This window comes from Vipera ursinii, assembly GCF_947247035.1.
Source record: "Vipera ursinii genome assembly, chromosome: 5".
Classification (NCBI taxonomy): Eukaryota; Metazoa; Chordata; class Lepidosauria; order Squamata; family Viperidae; genus Vipera; species Vipera ursinii.
In genome coordinates this window covers 86,345,029-86,361,501 of record NC_139518.1, presented here as the reverse complement: position 1 = coordinate 86,361,501, position 16,473 = coordinate 86,345,029, and positions in this window count along the sequence as shown.

The window sequence follows — 16,473 nt, the reverse complement described above, 5'->3', positions numbered from 1 at the left end:
TCCCGCTGCTTACGTGCTAGCTCCGTCCCTCTGTCAGATCTTCATGTCGGCCATTACTGGCCTGCTTCTCCCCGGTTCGCTCGCATCAGACTTTCTCCGGATCTTCAACACGAACTGCCGCTCATGAAGGTTCTCCGGGCTGCCTGCAACTTCGGATGTCCCTACAGGACCTCCTGAAGCTCCGAAAAGCCCCCGCGAACACTGGGTGAGAGGTTGTGCGAGGAGAGAGCTCCGTTCACACAGCCGCCCGCTCTGACAGTTGGCTCCGCCCCGGGGGGCAAGAATTCTTGTGGGCTCTTCCAAGTTAGACTTAACACTCAAAAAGAGCATATCAAATCCTTGTGTTTATTTAAAACTGTTTAAGCCACTGGTGGACACAAATATTTATCTAAACCAGGGTTCCCCAACCTTTGCCCCACTAGTGGGCCATGAGAGGATTGCAACTGGGCAGCAGAAATTGCCAGTGAGTGCGCAGGTACACATGTGTATCCTTACTTGCACAAGCAGTGGGTGAGCGCGTGTACACAGGCTCCATTTGCAGGAGTGGCAGGCGCACGTGCTTGCTGGCTACTCACAACCATACCCTTCCCCCCCCATTGGTTTGCAAAGCCGGAAACGTTGGGGAACTCTGATCTACATGGGAAAATGAGATGGCCTGGGGTCACAGCTCAAATCTGAACTGACAGAGCCATGGCACCAAGGAAATAATCAGATAGAATTTTCTTGGATTTTTTTAAAAAAATTGTGAACGTTTTATCTTTTTGAGTATGTTTAGCCTGTTTAAAGGTTACACTATATCTGTATGCTTCTAATTTCAAAATATGCCATCTATTTTCATATTTACATGTGATTTAGCAAATCAGTATGAATCTGCTGCAAAATCAGTTTTAGAGCTGCTGATTGCCATTTCTCTTCTACATACTTAACAAAAATATTGCAATACTCAGTACTATGGTTAGTTTAATTGAAGGCTTACCAGGTAATCTGCAAGTTGTTATGTAGCCGCCCAGAATTTTTATTTTCTTAAAATTTTTGTGCAGTTTATTTGAGATCCAGCACCATTCTGATCATAAAAACGATGGCTGGGGTGATTGTTTTGCAGCAGAACACCTTCATTTCCTGCTTCAATTTTAGAAGCGGAGATGGAAAATTTGACAAGTGCTCTTGGGTCTCCACCATCATCATTTTGCCTCCCTTTCAAAAATAAATACCGCACTCCATGATTGAACTGGACGTGGTGCCACAATAGTTATGATTTACAATTGGCTACATGACGAACAGCTTTGGGTTCCTTGAGAGCAGGTGCCTTTGCTTACCCTCAAGGAAGCCAGTGCTGCTTTTTATGGATAGTTTAAACCAGGGGTCTTCAAACTTGGCCCTTTTATGACTTGTGGACTTCAACTCCCAGAATTCCTCAGTGAACCCTGCTTTAAAGCCTGCATCATGTATTGTTATCCCAAGACCACAGGCAACAAATAACGAATGCAAGTGCCCAAAGAATTTACATCCTAACAAATCATTTTTATTGGGAGATGTGGGATGTGTTTTATATTGGGTTGTATGAATAAACAAGCTGAAGACTCAATGTATCGGTTTCCATCAAGATCTGCATACAGATAAATGATCTTTCCCAAAACTGGATGACTAAATATTTTCTAGTTCTTTTATCCTGCAGGGAAGGCAGGGGGATACAAAAATAAATGTAGCTTTCTGATGAACATTATACTGAAATATCAATGGCAGAGATTACTGATGCTAATTCCTGTTGATCAGACTGGAAATTAAAGAGAAAAGGGATCTATTTGCAATAGGCTACTGCTTTAATAGTTTTTGCACTTTTATCTCATTTATGAAAAAAGCTGATTAAAAATGTTGAATTTGCTTTTGATATTTTGTTTTTGTGAGGGGGCCTGATAATAAATTCACTCATGTTTGTTTGTTTTATTCACCGAACCAATATCAGACAAGTTTAAAAATAAAAATCTTGTTACAATAATATTTTGGTTATTACCTTGCCTATTACAGTGTTTGGAATAATGGAAGATGTACTTACAACATAGGAAGGGCACTATATTGTGAAGACCTGGATTCAAATTACATTGGAATGTAATTCATATATTTATAAGTAAATTATAAAACATAGAACACATTTGTGAGGCTTGAAGGTTCCTTTAGTTAAAGTTGGGTATTGGAAGATCAACTACACATTTGCAGGTGTTCTTACTCAGCTTAATAGGATAACAGTTAACTATAATTTCAGTTACAAAGAATCTAATTAAATGTAATTAAATAAGGCTGAGTTTACAAATGGAGAACTATAAGCAATTACCTTCCAGCAGCTTATAGATTGTACATCATGAAGTATTTATCATTGAAGTGGCTTTTCAAGTGGCTGAATTACCTTTGTTTACAATCATGGGCTTACATCAGGTCAGGTACCCTAGACTTAAATCAATTTTATAGAACTTGAAAATAGGAATATTGAATAGATGATTCTGGAAGGCATGAACATTGATGTATAGCTACACAGAAAGCATAAGGAAGTTAATTAGAAGTGTAATTTTGTGAAAGCTCCACTAGATTATGAGTTAGTTAGGAGAATGGGTCCCTTCTAAGTCTTTAGTAGGCTGATGGAAGAGACCAGGCTTGTTCATAAGTTATTCAAACACTTCATTCACTTGCCATTCTGAAAGGTAAAGAAAAATAAAGTATAAGTGTAAAGACCTGCCTCCACTCCTCTACCAAGAAAGCAGAACTCTTGAAACTGGCATCATTTGAAAAGGAACTTTTATTGGCTACAGATACAGAAAGCAGGAAAGCTAGGCAGGATCTGAAGGCTTCCTGCCTGAATCAATAGGTTAAACCCATGAAGTAATAACCCACCCCAACTGTCCATCCAGTCAGTTCAAACAGGCCAATCCACAGGTGCCATCGAGCTGTGGGAAATGAGTTGATAAGGCACCTCTCTCAAGATTGTTAGGTCCTCTCCAGATCCTCCTCCTGTTGTCGGGCCTGGTAGGGACCACCACGCCGCTCTTACCCAGCTTCCTCCATGCCGCCCATGCCCGACTTCCGGCTCCCGATGACAGTTTGTTTCCTCCCGGGTCCACTCGCCGACAGCCCGGCCTACAGACTCCCGGCGGGCTGGAGAAGGCACGCCCGACCGACGCTGGTCCTTGCCAGAAACGTCCGGAGACTTCCAGCGGGTCGGGAAAAGCACGCCTGCACAATGCTGCCATGGAGACCCCCGCAAGTTAAGGATACTTATAATTCATCGCACCAAAATACTTAAGAAACTGACCATGAAAGGCAACAATTTTCTGGTTTCCTTGCTTAAAGTAAAATTAGTGGGTTCAGTGCCAGCCATAACATATAATTTGGCATTTATTTGAGATTTCTGGACAGAAGCACAAATATGTTTGTTTTCTAGTTCTTGGGTCCCTTGGATTCCAGAAATGCTCCAAAATATGTTCTCTTCAGCAAATATATTATGTATATTATGTGTTGTATATAGTGTTTTAATTGCCCTGTACACCGCCCCGAGTCCTTCGGGAGAGGGGCGGTATATAAATTCAAATATTAAATAAATAAATAAATTATGCAGAAGAGAAATTAACTGTATTGCAGTATCTAATTTCACCCTAGAATTGCTGATATTAACTCAGTGAGCTGGTCTGTAAAACTACACCCTAGAATCTGAAGTTCAAAACTGGTCAGCATAGTAGTACATGCTGGACAACAAATGCCTTACCTAACAACAAGAAGGCATGCAGAGAGAAAAATTTATACAGTTAACAATATAACATTTTAAAGAAAGTATTCTTTGAATTAAGAATTAAGAAAATGAAGATCATGGCTGGTAGAGGACAGGAAGGCCTGGAGGAACATTGTCCATCGGGTCGCGATAGGTTGGACATGACTTCGCAACTAACAACAACAACATTCTTTGAATTAAGATTCTTTTAAATCTCCAGAAGACTGATAATTTAGGCCTTGGAAAAACATTTCTACATCTTAACATTTGTTAATTCTCCATAAGCTTTAGTAAAGATGAGCAAATTTCAGAATTTGTGTGTTTTATATGAAGAGATTGTGCATGGATTTGGTAGGTTGAATTTTCTAATGGTATGTAAACAAAGGATGTTTGATGTACCAGGCTTTAAGGGAGGTGCTTTCTTTGGCTTTCAAAAGGTAAGTCCATATTAGAGGGGGCAATTACAGCTCTTTTTTATTTTCTCTAATTTTATTTTCTCCAGTGGTAGATGATGTTTTGAAATGTGTTGTAGGACTCCTGAGGCAGTACCACTCTTTTGTGATGTTACAATCAATAGAAGACTAACAGAAAATACATAATCATTTTTCCTTTCTCTGACTGCTTATCTTCTCTGATATGTGTAATATTGATCAGTATGGAACTGAAGTCTATACAAGAATTAAAGCCAGCATCTGGAAAGAGTTGAAGGAGAGAGAGGCTTCTCCACATCTTAGCCATGAGTTGGCCTATCAAATTCTTGGGAATAGGACAACAAACTTAGAAAAACAGCAACTGGCAAAAGTATAAAAGACTTAAAAGCAAAACATTCCAATGGATTTTCTTTTCCTAACAGAGGACCTTTATGTTCTCAAGCCAAATTCTTGCCCAAGGTGAGAAATGAGTCTTGCCACTCTAGGATCTGATGGTCAGCTGCAGCTCACTAAAGCATCTGCCCTTTCATGAAATGTGTTAGTTGGAAAAAGTGCTATCAGGCTCCAGATTTTTGTCACTGTAGACTAACACATCTCTTCATACCATGCTGCACAAAATACATAAAACTTTGTTTCCCTTTTTTGCCTCCCCAGTTATCTCTCTTTCTACCCTAATCTGCTTGGTTGTTCTCTAGCCCAAACTTCTCAGCTCACTAAACTATATTTTTTCTTCCACTTCTAAACTCTGAGCAGCTCCTAAGTAATTTTGGAAGAATTTCTGGTCTTTCTGTGGTACAGGAAGGAGAGATTTACCCATCTTCATTTCTGGATAGTACCTCAAGGTTCATAGGCAATTCAAAAGCATTCTATGCTATTTACCTAAATTTGATAGATGTAATTTTTTCCTTTGTGCTCGGAAGGCTGGCTTCTTATGCTATGGTATATCTGACTGCCAACTATTTTAAAAATACTGATTAAATAATGAATCTCTTAAGGTCTTATCCAATTCTATGAATCTACAATTGAACAAGGAGGGAGATGCGTCTGCACAAGCATTCATCAATAGCCCAGTGGAGAGCCAGCTTTAGTCTGATCAGTTGCCAGCCTTTTTCTCGGGGAGGCTGTTTAGTCTCAAAAGGTCCTCCAATGGTAATCTGGCTTTGTAGTTTTCCTGGAAAATAAGTTGTGCACATTCAAATACTGTCAGCATTGCAGATACACTTCCCAACATAGAACAATAATAATTCATCTTCTTGCAAGACAGTTTGATTTGTAATCATTATGGTCCACAACCCCCTTTTGTTTCATTCCATTACAAATGAATACTTTTCATTCCTTATGAAGGCCAAACACAGACCTCTCTATCCTGTAGTGTTGGTTTGAATTTGAATTAGTGGTAGTATGAGATCCAAGACAGCTTTGCTCTGTGAGCATCTGCCAAAAGAGCTGGAATGATTTTAGGCACTGCAGATGGGAAATGGGTTAAATTATTTGAAATGTGTGCTGGTGTCCATCTGTAGCTATGCAATTTTTCCCCCTCAAGAAATATTTGGCTTACAGTATTGTCCATGGGTGCTGATGGTGCCGTGTCTACTTACATTCCATATTTTATAAGCAGAGAGAAATCCCAGAATGTGATAGGAGGGACAAAATGTCAGTAAAAGCTGGGCTTATTATGAAAGAATTTTGGATGCACACCTTTTGTTGATAAAGGGAAGAACTGGCATAAAACCAGCCTTAAACTACAGACAAAAACAACAAATAAAGTGATTTGCTCACCTGGAGAGGATGTTGTGGGATTCCATACCATGATACAAGACATATACAAAAAGAGGAGAAGATCAAAGAACATGAGGTAAACACCGATGAAGATGGAGAGACTTCATCAAAGACACACTAGAACAACATCAGTTTACAATGGTTGATGTAAAGTCGCGTGCTTCACATAGAGACGGACACAGAGCTGGGGTAAAGATGAGTTTATTCTGAACAGAACAAACTGGGGAAACAGGGAAGTCTGGTGTCTATTTGTACCTGCCCAGGTGGATGGCATCCAATCAGTTCAAACCTGGGCTTCCTGCCAGTGCAGGTGACAATGGGTGTAGATCCTGGCTTCCCACCAGGCTGACCATGCCTGGGGCTGTCAACAGCTTAAGTCATTAGGCTTATCCTGAGTGAGCAATCATCGCCCAGAGCTGTCCAGCCCCTCTGCTGATCTGCACCATCAGCCTCCTGCTGTGCTGTCCTTTGTGTATGCTGGGAGGCATACACTGCACCCCTTCCCCCATAGTGAGGAGGATCCTCTGTCGTTCCTTCTTAACTATATACAGCTTATTTACAATTTTTACATTTAACCCTCCAGATTCCTCCTCCCCCCAGGCTTAAGAGGGAACATAATCACTGAGGTAGCTGGGGGCTCTATGTGTCCTGTTTGATCTTCTCAGGCTTGGCTCTGTAGTGGTTTCGGTTCTGCTTCCTGTTCCTTGGTCTGTTTGTGTTGGTCTGATTTGTGTGTGTGCATGTGTTTCTGTGTTGGCTCTTTGTGACCTGCTGCCCTCAGGCTCTTGCCTACTTTCCCTGTCAGCTCCCTGCCAGGCAGATGGATGCCCCAAAACCCTTCCTGCTGTTCTTCTGGGTGACTGTGACTGTGGCTGTGTGTGTGTTTGTGTTTGCTCTGCCTCCTCCCTTGCTGTTTCCATTGATTCTCCACCCGTCCTCTCAGGGGCTCTCTTCCTTAGTTGATCTAAGTGTCTCCTCCACAGGAGTCCCCCCTCCACCCTTACTCTGTAGGAGAGGGGGCCTGTCCGTTCCACCACTTCACCTGGCACCCATGGATGGTCTGTGCTGTAATTTCTGGCCCAGATCTGCTCCCCTATGTTGAAATTGGTTTTGAGGGTTGGGGGTTCTGTGTCTGCTGATACCCTGTCTGGGTGGAGTCTGTCTAACGTAGTTATGAGGCGTCTACCACACCTGAGCTCTGCTGGGCTCTTTCCTGTGGCTGTGCAGGGTGTTGCGTGTTGATGGAGGAGGAATGTGGCCAGTCTCTGTTTCCAGTCCCCTTGTAGTATTCGTTTGAGTGCACCCTTGGTAGTCCGCACGAACCTCTCTGCCAACCCGTTACTGGCAGGGTGAAAGGGCGCTGAAGTGGCATGCCTAATCCCCAAGGTCCTCAGGAACACTTGGAAATCTGAGGAGGTAAATTGTGCTCCGTTATCAGATACTACTACATCTGGTAGCCCATGTGTGGCAAACACTCCCCTTAATGCCTGTATTGTGCCCGCTGATGTCATGTTGGACACAGGTACCACCTCTAACCACTTGGAGTGACTATCCATGATGACTAAGAAGGTATGTCCCTGAAATGGCCCCGCATAATCTATATGGACCCTGGACCAGGGGGTGTGAGTTTGTTCCCACTTGTGGACTGGAGCATGTGCCTGCTGTGGGCGAGACCTTTGGCATGTGTAACATCCTGCTACCAACCCCTCTATCTCTTTATCCAACCCAGGCCACCACAGGTAACTCCTGGCCAGAGCCTTCATCCTTACCACTCCCGGGTGACCCTCGTGAAGGGACTGAAGGACTTTCTCCCTAAGTTTTGTGGGGATGATGACCCTGCTCCCCCACAGCAGGCAGTCTTTATGGGTTGAGAGCTCGTGCCGCCGTGTAAAAAATGCTGTGAACTCAGGTCCCGGTGACTTGTCCTGCCACCCACTGCTAACCCAGGACTGAATTCTGCTAAGAATCTTATCCCTGGGAGTTTCGGCTGCTATGTCGCTAGCGTCTAATGGGCACTCAGCCAGCTCCTGTATTGCTAATATCTGATTATCAGGAGCGGGATCCGGTCCAGCCTCCCTTAGGGGAAGTCGGCTGAGTCCGTCGGCATGTCCCATTTCCTTTCCTGGTCTATGGATTAGCTTACAGGAGTATGCTGAAAGAAAAATGGACCAACGGAGCATCCTTGGTGAAAGGATCTGTGGCGTTTGCTTCTCCGTGGTGAATAATCCCAGCAGGGGCTTGTAATCCGTGTAAATGAGGAACTCCCTCTCGTACAGGCAGTCGTGGAACTTTTTTACCCCCGCGACCACTGCCAGCGCCTCCTTATCTATCTGCGCGTAGTTTCTCTCTGCTGCTGACAGGGTCCGGGAATAGTATGCTATGGGAGCCTGCGAGCCGTCCTCCCTTAAGTGGCTGAGGACTGCCCCTATCCCATAAGGGGATGCGTCGCACGCTAGGCAGATGGGCTGGTCCTCCCTGAAGTGAGTGACTGTTGCGTCCCCGGCTAGCATGTTCTTAAGGGTCCTGAACGCGCTTGTGTGTGTGGCAGTCCAGTCCCAGGGTGTTTGTTTGTCCAGGAGCCTGTGCAAGGGCTCCGCGATGGTCGCCTTGTGCGGCAGGAATGTATGATAAAAATTTAAGAGACCAAGGAACGCTTGCAGCTCTGCTTTGTTTTTGGGAAATAGGACTTCCTTGATAGCCCTCACCTTGGAGGCTGACGGGTGGATGCCCTGCACATCTATTCTGAATCCCAGAAACTCCGTCTCCATAACCCCAATTTTACACTTGTCCCTTTTCAGTCTTAGACCCACATCCCTAAAACGCCCGAGTACCGCTCTTAGCCGTGATGCCAGGACGTCCTCCGAGCTGGCCGCTATAAGGACATCGTCAAAATACGGGCAAACCCCGGGGATCCCCTTTAGCGTTTTTTCCATGACTTCCTGGAAAATCCCTGGAGCTACGCTCACCCCGAATTGCAGTCGGTTTACCCAGAACGCCCCTTTGTGGGTGATGATGGTCTGGGCCCTTGCTGCCTCGGGTTCTACCGGCAGCTGCTGATAAGCCTGGGCAAGATCTAATTTCACGAATACCGCCCCACCTTGCAGGGATGCCAGGATGCTGCTTACGGCGGGAACCGGGTACGAATGCGCACTTAACGCCTGGTTAATTGTCCCCTTATAAACTGCGCAGATTCTAATGTCCCCATTTGCCTTTAACGGGGTAACTATGGGGGTCTCCCAGTCTGCCTCATCTACCCCCTGTTCCACTAATTTATCCAATTCCTGCTCAATCTTATGCTTGAGCGCAAAGGGAACTCTCCTCGCCTTCATCCTGACCGGTGGGACTAGGGGGTTTAATTTAAAAGAAATCGGGGGCCCAGTGTACTTCCCCAACCGTTCGTCGAAGACATCCGCGAACTCCCTGCAGATGCCCTCCAGGGAGGTGTGGCTCTGTGTTTGGTGGATCCCAGTGATCCCAATGCCCAATGCCCTGAACCATCCTAGCCCCACAAGGCTGGTCCGTTGCCCTTCAACGACCAGCACGCTCAACTTCCCCTTAAACCCTTTGTAGTGGACCATCACCGACGCCTCCCCCCTGACTTTAATTGGAGAGTTCTGGAAGTCTGAGAGGGTCAGTTTGGATGGCCTCAGGGGAACCCGCTGGCTGCTCCGCTTGCAGATCTCGCTGAAAGTCCGCGTGGAGATAATGGATACGGCTGACCCAGAGTCAAGTTCCATTACGCAGGGGACCCCTTGAATTTTAACCCTCAGTTTGATTTTTGGAATAAGGGGTGGGTGTCCCCCGGTTTCACAAACAGCCGACCGTCCCACCGTGTGGCTAACCATAAACCTCGGCGGCCGCTCCCCTGTACCTGTGGCCAGCTGGAAATCTGCCTCCACCTCGTGCAGACTGTCCCTCGGCCGGCTCCGACAGACCGCCGCGATGTGGCCAGTCTTCCCGCACGGTCTGCACTTTGCCGACTTGAACCAGCAGGTAGACCGGGGGTGCTGTCCTCTGCAGCTGGCGCAACGGGTAGATTGGTTGGAGGTTCCAGACCCGCAGCCGATGCACGGGGTAGACCGGTGTTGACCAAACGAGCCGGGCTGGGGAGACCTGGGGCCGCTGCCGCACTGCTGGGTAGACCGGGAGTGATGAGTGCTGCCACCGGAGGGCTGGGTAGACCAGGGGCCGCTCGTCCCGCATCCGTACTCCTGATACCGCTGCTCGGCTGTCGCTGAGCGTTGCTCCTTCACGCGGTCCCGGGAGTAGGTGGTCGATCGCTGTTGGCGGTGGATGGCGTCTACCTTGAAGTCTCCCCCTTCTGCATCGTCGTGGCCGGACAGCTGATGGATGGCCCCGTTCTCCCTTGCGTCAGACTCCTCCACTACGTCCCAGGCTAAGAACTCATCCTGGATGTCCCGAAGGGTCGGCTTCTGCTTGGCAAACATCTTCTGCCGCAGCTTCCGGTCCCTTAGCCCGCAGACGATCCGATCCCGCAGACGGACTTTGAGGTTGTTGAAGTTGCAGAGTCTCACCGCTTGTCGCAGGGCAGCCATGTACTGCTTCGCGGTCTCGCCTGGACATTGGTCCTGTTTCTCGAAACGGTACCGCCAAGCTATCTCTGATGTTTCGGGCTTAAAGTGTTCCGTTAGCTTGGATATCAGCTCGCTGTACCCGACGGCGTGAATGTCGTGGGGCGCGCACAGACCGACCGCCAGCTGATACGTCTCCGTGCCACAGCTGCAGAGTAGCACCGCCGCTCTCTGTCGGTCATCCTTGACCCCATTTGCCCGTAGGTAGCACTCGAGCTGACCTACGAACGTCTCCCACTCCTCAGGGCGGTTGCTGTTGAAAATGGGGTATTGTCCCAGTTGTGCCATTACCTTGGTCGGGGTTGTCCTGCATCAGTTCCTGAGCTGCCGATGGGGTTTCATCCGCGGCTAGCGTTTTCCGGAGCAGGATCCCACCTTCGTCGCCAGTGTAAGGTCGCGTGCTTCACATAGAGACGGACACAGAGCTGGGGTAAAGATGAGTTTATTCTGAACAGAACAAACTGGGGAAACAGGGAAGTCTGGTGTCTATTTGTACCTGCCCAGGTGGATGGCATCCAATCAGTTCAAACCTGGGCTTCCTGCCAGTGCAGATGACAATGGGTGTAGATCCTGGCTTCCCACCAGGCTGACCATGCCTGGGGCTGTCAACAGCTTAAGTCATTAGGCTTATCCTGAGTGAGCAATCATCGCCCAGAGCTGTCCAGCCCCTCTGCTGATCTGCACCATCAGCCTCCTGCTGTGCTGTCCTTTGTGTATGCTGGGAGGCATACACTGCAGTTGAGGCCACCAGAAGAGCAACAGCCAGAACTTTGTATCTCCCTCAATATCTGAAGTGGTTAAAGAGGAAGTAAGGAAGAAGATACTCCGTGCTCTGAATACTTTGCTTCCAAAGATTTATTCAGCATATTACACATTGGTAAAAACTCTCATTTGAGTGGGCATTTGGGTTTTACTACGTTGACTGATTATGTGGACAAACACATTATGTAATTTTTGTTCATATAGGCTTAAAATATTTACACATAAGCCTTTAAGAGATATGGCTGAGCTAGGTGCTAAAATATACTGTAAATAAATAAATAAGGGTAAATAAGGTTAAGCAGATATCTCTTCCATTCCTTATCTATAAGCATATTCCCTGGACTAGAAGACCTCCCAGGTTTTCCAGCAATCTTATTCTGTTATCTGGTAACTTTTCAATCCCGCTTTCAGCAAAAAAGGACATAATGGTTTGCCAGAATTTAGCAAAAAATGTCAATTTAATTTTGATCTAATAAGCCAAGCTTATATTCCTTTTACTTCTAACAGTCTTAATCTTTAATTCAATCAAAGATTTTCATAGAAAAAAATCTTTGATTTTCATAGAAAAAAATCTTTGATTTTTCTTAAATTCTCCTTCACCCCATTCCACAGATTTCTTCAGGCTTCAACAAGCCTCTTTTGTAAATCCAATAAGAAAACATTTTCCAGGTCATTGGTTTATCACTTGTATTTCCCTTTTAATTTTTAAACTTCAGCCTGTTTCTTTTATATACCCAGCAAAGCATTGTTTTCCAAATCATTCTCTTGGTCTCTCTTTTGATCTGTCATTCTTTTAGACATATTATCTATTGAGGCAGACATCATTATTGACAGTGTTGATATTGTAGATGCTAATTTTGGCTCCGTTCTTCTTTAATATTGCTGAAGTTCTAATATTTTGTGTCATGGGATAAGTCCCAGTATTAAAATAAGCTTGTTTCCCAGAATTGTTTATTTTTTAATAGTTAATTCCAAAATTATAGTAAAAGGTCAATATTCCAAATTTATCAGGACCCTTGATCTGTTTATAACTTTCTTAGGTCCAAATCTCATGTAGCTTTTTGCTGTTTATTTAAGTTTGTAATTCAGTTTTATTTTGTTCAGAGTTGAAAATAACTCACCCAATGAAAAGTTTTCAAACTTCTCATTCTGAAAATCTCTAATACTTTTAAGATGATCAACAAGCAATTTCCAAAAATGATTAGAAAGTGAGGTTTACAAATTTAGTTTCCTTTAAAAAGCTCCTCCATGGTTGAAAGCAAAATGACTTAATTCCATTATTTCCTGGTGCTCAAACTTGCAGAAAACAACTTTCCTGTGGTCTCTTCATGAGGAGCAGACATCTGGAGTACATGTGGATGACCTCTCATCCACTACTTACCCAGAGAAGTTCCAAGATATGGTCTTTGCCATGGTCTTCAGTTCACCAAACTGACCCAGAAGTCTTTCAGATGAATGCTATATTTGTATAAGAAGACACAGGATCACATAATTACTTTAACCCAGAGTACAAATTCCAGCTGTCCACAATGTGACCCAGATTTTGGAACCAAAATTAGTATGTAAAAGTACAATAATAAAGTACAATTTCTATTTTTCAGAAACTATCTAGTTTTGATTGCTTTCTTTCTAAATTAAAACTCTTTAATACTTTCCCTTTACAATTATGAAATGGTTTGCTCATAATGTGTCTTAAAATAATGATTGAAGAACAAAATAACAGAATTATAAGAATAATAGACCCTATACCATTTCAGATAGATGGCTGTCTAGTCTCTTCTTGACAGTTGTCAGTGATGGAGCATCCACAACTTCTGAAGGCAAGCTGTTCCACTGAAATTTCCACTGTCAGGAAATTTCTTCTTAGTTCTAAGCTGCTTCTTTCCTTGATTAGTTTCCATCCATTGTTTCATGTCTTGCCTTTGGGTGTTTTGGAAAATAGGTTGACCTCTCTTCCTTGTGGCAGCCCCTGAGATATTGGAACACTGCTATCACATCATCATTAGTTCTTCTTTTACTAGACTAGCCATATCCAATTCTTGCAACCATTATTCATAAGGTTTAGACTCCAGGCTCCTAATCATCTTTGTTGCTTCTCTGCATTTTTCCCCCAAAGTCTCAACATCTTTTTTATATTCCAGCAATCAAAACTGGATGCAATATTCGAGGGATGGTCTTACTAAGGCTTTGTAAAGCAGTACTAGTATTTCATATGACCTTGATTCTATTCCTCTGTTAATGCAACCTAGGATTGCATTGACTTTTTTGGCTGCTGCTGAACACTGCTGACTCATATTTATATGACTGTATCAAGTTTCCGATGGATGAGTTCTTCAAAGAACTCTGAGGCATTGTTTACCTTAAAAGTCTTTTATTAGAGCCCTATAACATTGGCAATGCTTGCTAGGGAAACTGGAATCTGAATTCCCCTCCCCTTAGCACAATATATTAAACACAATTATTCTTCTTTTCATTGCTGTCATTAATCACATTCTCCAATTAGTTTGAAGGGTCAGTTTTCCCTTCTGTTAGACAACCCGCCAAATTCTTATCTTCTCTTATTTCAAGACAGCCTTGAGAGACATTCTTCCTCCTCCCCCCAGCAACAACTGATTCTAGCTCTAAAAGTAACACACAAGTTTTAAATATGAAATAGCTGCTTCTTCATCTTTTGTCAAAGCAAGAACATTCATTAGAACTCCAAGATCCCTCTCACAGTTACTGCTATTAAGCCAGGTTTCACCTAATCTGTACTTGTACATTTAGTTTTTCTTGCCTAAGGGCAGGGGTAGGCAACCTTGGCTCTTTTATGACTCGTGGACTTCAACTTCCAGAATTACTTACTTCTCTCTACATTGACTTTTATTTTGTTAGATAGGGCTCAGTGTTCATGTCTGTTGAGATCCCTTTGAAAGTTGAGCCTATCATCTGTGGTGTTGGGACTTTAGTGTTGTCTGCAAATTTGATGAGTTCCCTTCTATTCCCTCATCTAAATCTTTTATGAAGATATTGAAGAGAACTGGACCTAAGATGGAAATGTGGGGTACCCCACTGCATACTTCCCTCCATGTAGAGGTAGCACCATTAAGGGCTACATATTGAGTGCTGTTTGTCAGCCAATTACAAATCCATCTGGTGGTGATTCTGTCTATCCCACATTTTTCTAGCTTACCAAGAACTAGGCTATAGTCTATCTGAAAACTTATTGAAAACCAAGTATACTATGTCCACTGCATTTCACTGGTCCACTAATTTATCACTTTGTCAAACAATGAAATAAGATTTGGTTTTGAAAAACCCATCTTGGCTTCTGATTATAAATTTGTTTGCTTCTAGATGTTCGGAGATTTTGACTACCTTTTCCAGGATCATCCCAGGTATTGATGTCAGGCTGATTTATCTGTAGTTTTCTGGATCTGTTTTTCCCCCCCTTTTTTGAAGATGGAAATCACATCAGCTCTTTTCCAGTCCTCTAATGGTTCCCCAGTTTTCCAGGATCTTTGAAAGATATAGTTCAATGGTTCCAAGATCATATCTGCCAGTTGCTTTAGAACTCTGGGATGTGATGCAGAGAACAATAGGGATGGCTGATTTCCCTAACCAAAAGTGAATAACAAAGGCTTTATTCTAAATCTGTCAACTGCTTTTCAATACAGCTTCCATAGATCTTATTTCTCTCATTCTTGGGATACCCAGTTTTAAGCTTCATTGGTATTTAGACTTTGACACACCCATGTCTGATTAGAATTTTAATGACCCAGTCAGTTTTTCTGAACCTTTACAACTTAAATATGGACTTCAGTTCCCAGAGTTCCCAAGCCAGCATGATTCTTAAAGAAGCCAAGGTTGAGAAACAGTGGATTGAAGCCTCAAGTATAGGTGTCTTTAGAAGAAATCTGCCCATCTAAATAAATTATCCTATGTGCACTATCTGAATGCTGCTCTAGATGGCAGGAAATATCTAAAAATCCCCTCTACTTGCAAAATTGGATCTCTTGATAGAAAACGTAAAATATGAGATATATTGTCTAGAAATAGACACATGCTGTTGTGTATTCTCTTGCTGAATTTTTTGAAAAATGTTAAGCTACACTATAGTGATCTAGTTTTTGCAAACATTTAAATTCAGAGATTTGTTATTATATTCAGGGACATCCACAAAGGGAAGAGGTGTTAAAAATTCAAGATGACAGTTATGACTGTGCAATGAAAGTTTCATATCTTTGTGGCTTGGGTGACCATCCCTGGATGCATTTGCTAAAAATAAAAATAAATAAAAGGTAAAATAATAATTGGTGACACCAAGAAAGAATTGTGGTCTGTTGTCCCTTCCTATTTTCCTGATTGAGCTCTTGCAACCTTCCTTTTTTCTTTCTGAAAGAGAGTTGGCATTTCACTGTTTATAAAAATCTATAAAGCAGAGCCATTTATTTGAAGGTCATTGATATTTTAAAATAATTTTCATCTCACTTAAATATGCTCTTATTTTTACAGCTCAGGGGGTAGTGATGAAGACTTGACAGAAAAGTCTTCATCATAAGATTTCTATTTTTTGAAGCCACTTTACACAAAGCTAAACAGGAAAATTACAAGGAGGAATAATTTACAGTGTTATGGGATATAAATACAGCAATTAAGGCAAATACCAAAGCATTTACTGGAGAGTGCTTACAGTTATTACGGGAGGGAGGAGAGATGTGAAAGTCTAACTTGACCCAAGATCTAAACAGGGGATAGTTCGAAAAAGTCACAGACTGTGATGGCATGATCAAAGGTCTGCCTCTATTTTGATATAAAAATATTCCTACACAGAATTGAGTGTTTGTGATCCCTGTGAAGACAAGGAATATATAAATATCTGCAAGAATTTCTGAAAGTTCTCACATCACCTGTTGCAAAGTGGCCTCCAGGTAGCCACAGCTGGCAAGCTGAATTCCACAGAAATTCAGGAAGAATTATGAGGGACAATGCTTTTTGTGTGTCCTGAAAAAATATTTGTTGAAATGCATTATTTATTTTGCAAAGATGACTGGTTGCTCATGCATTTGTTTTGGGATGGGATAGCCACATGCTTCCACATCCTGACCTGGTGGGTTTTGTTATTCTCTGATGACAGCCACCTCTCCTCACCCATAGGAAAAAAAAATGCAATATA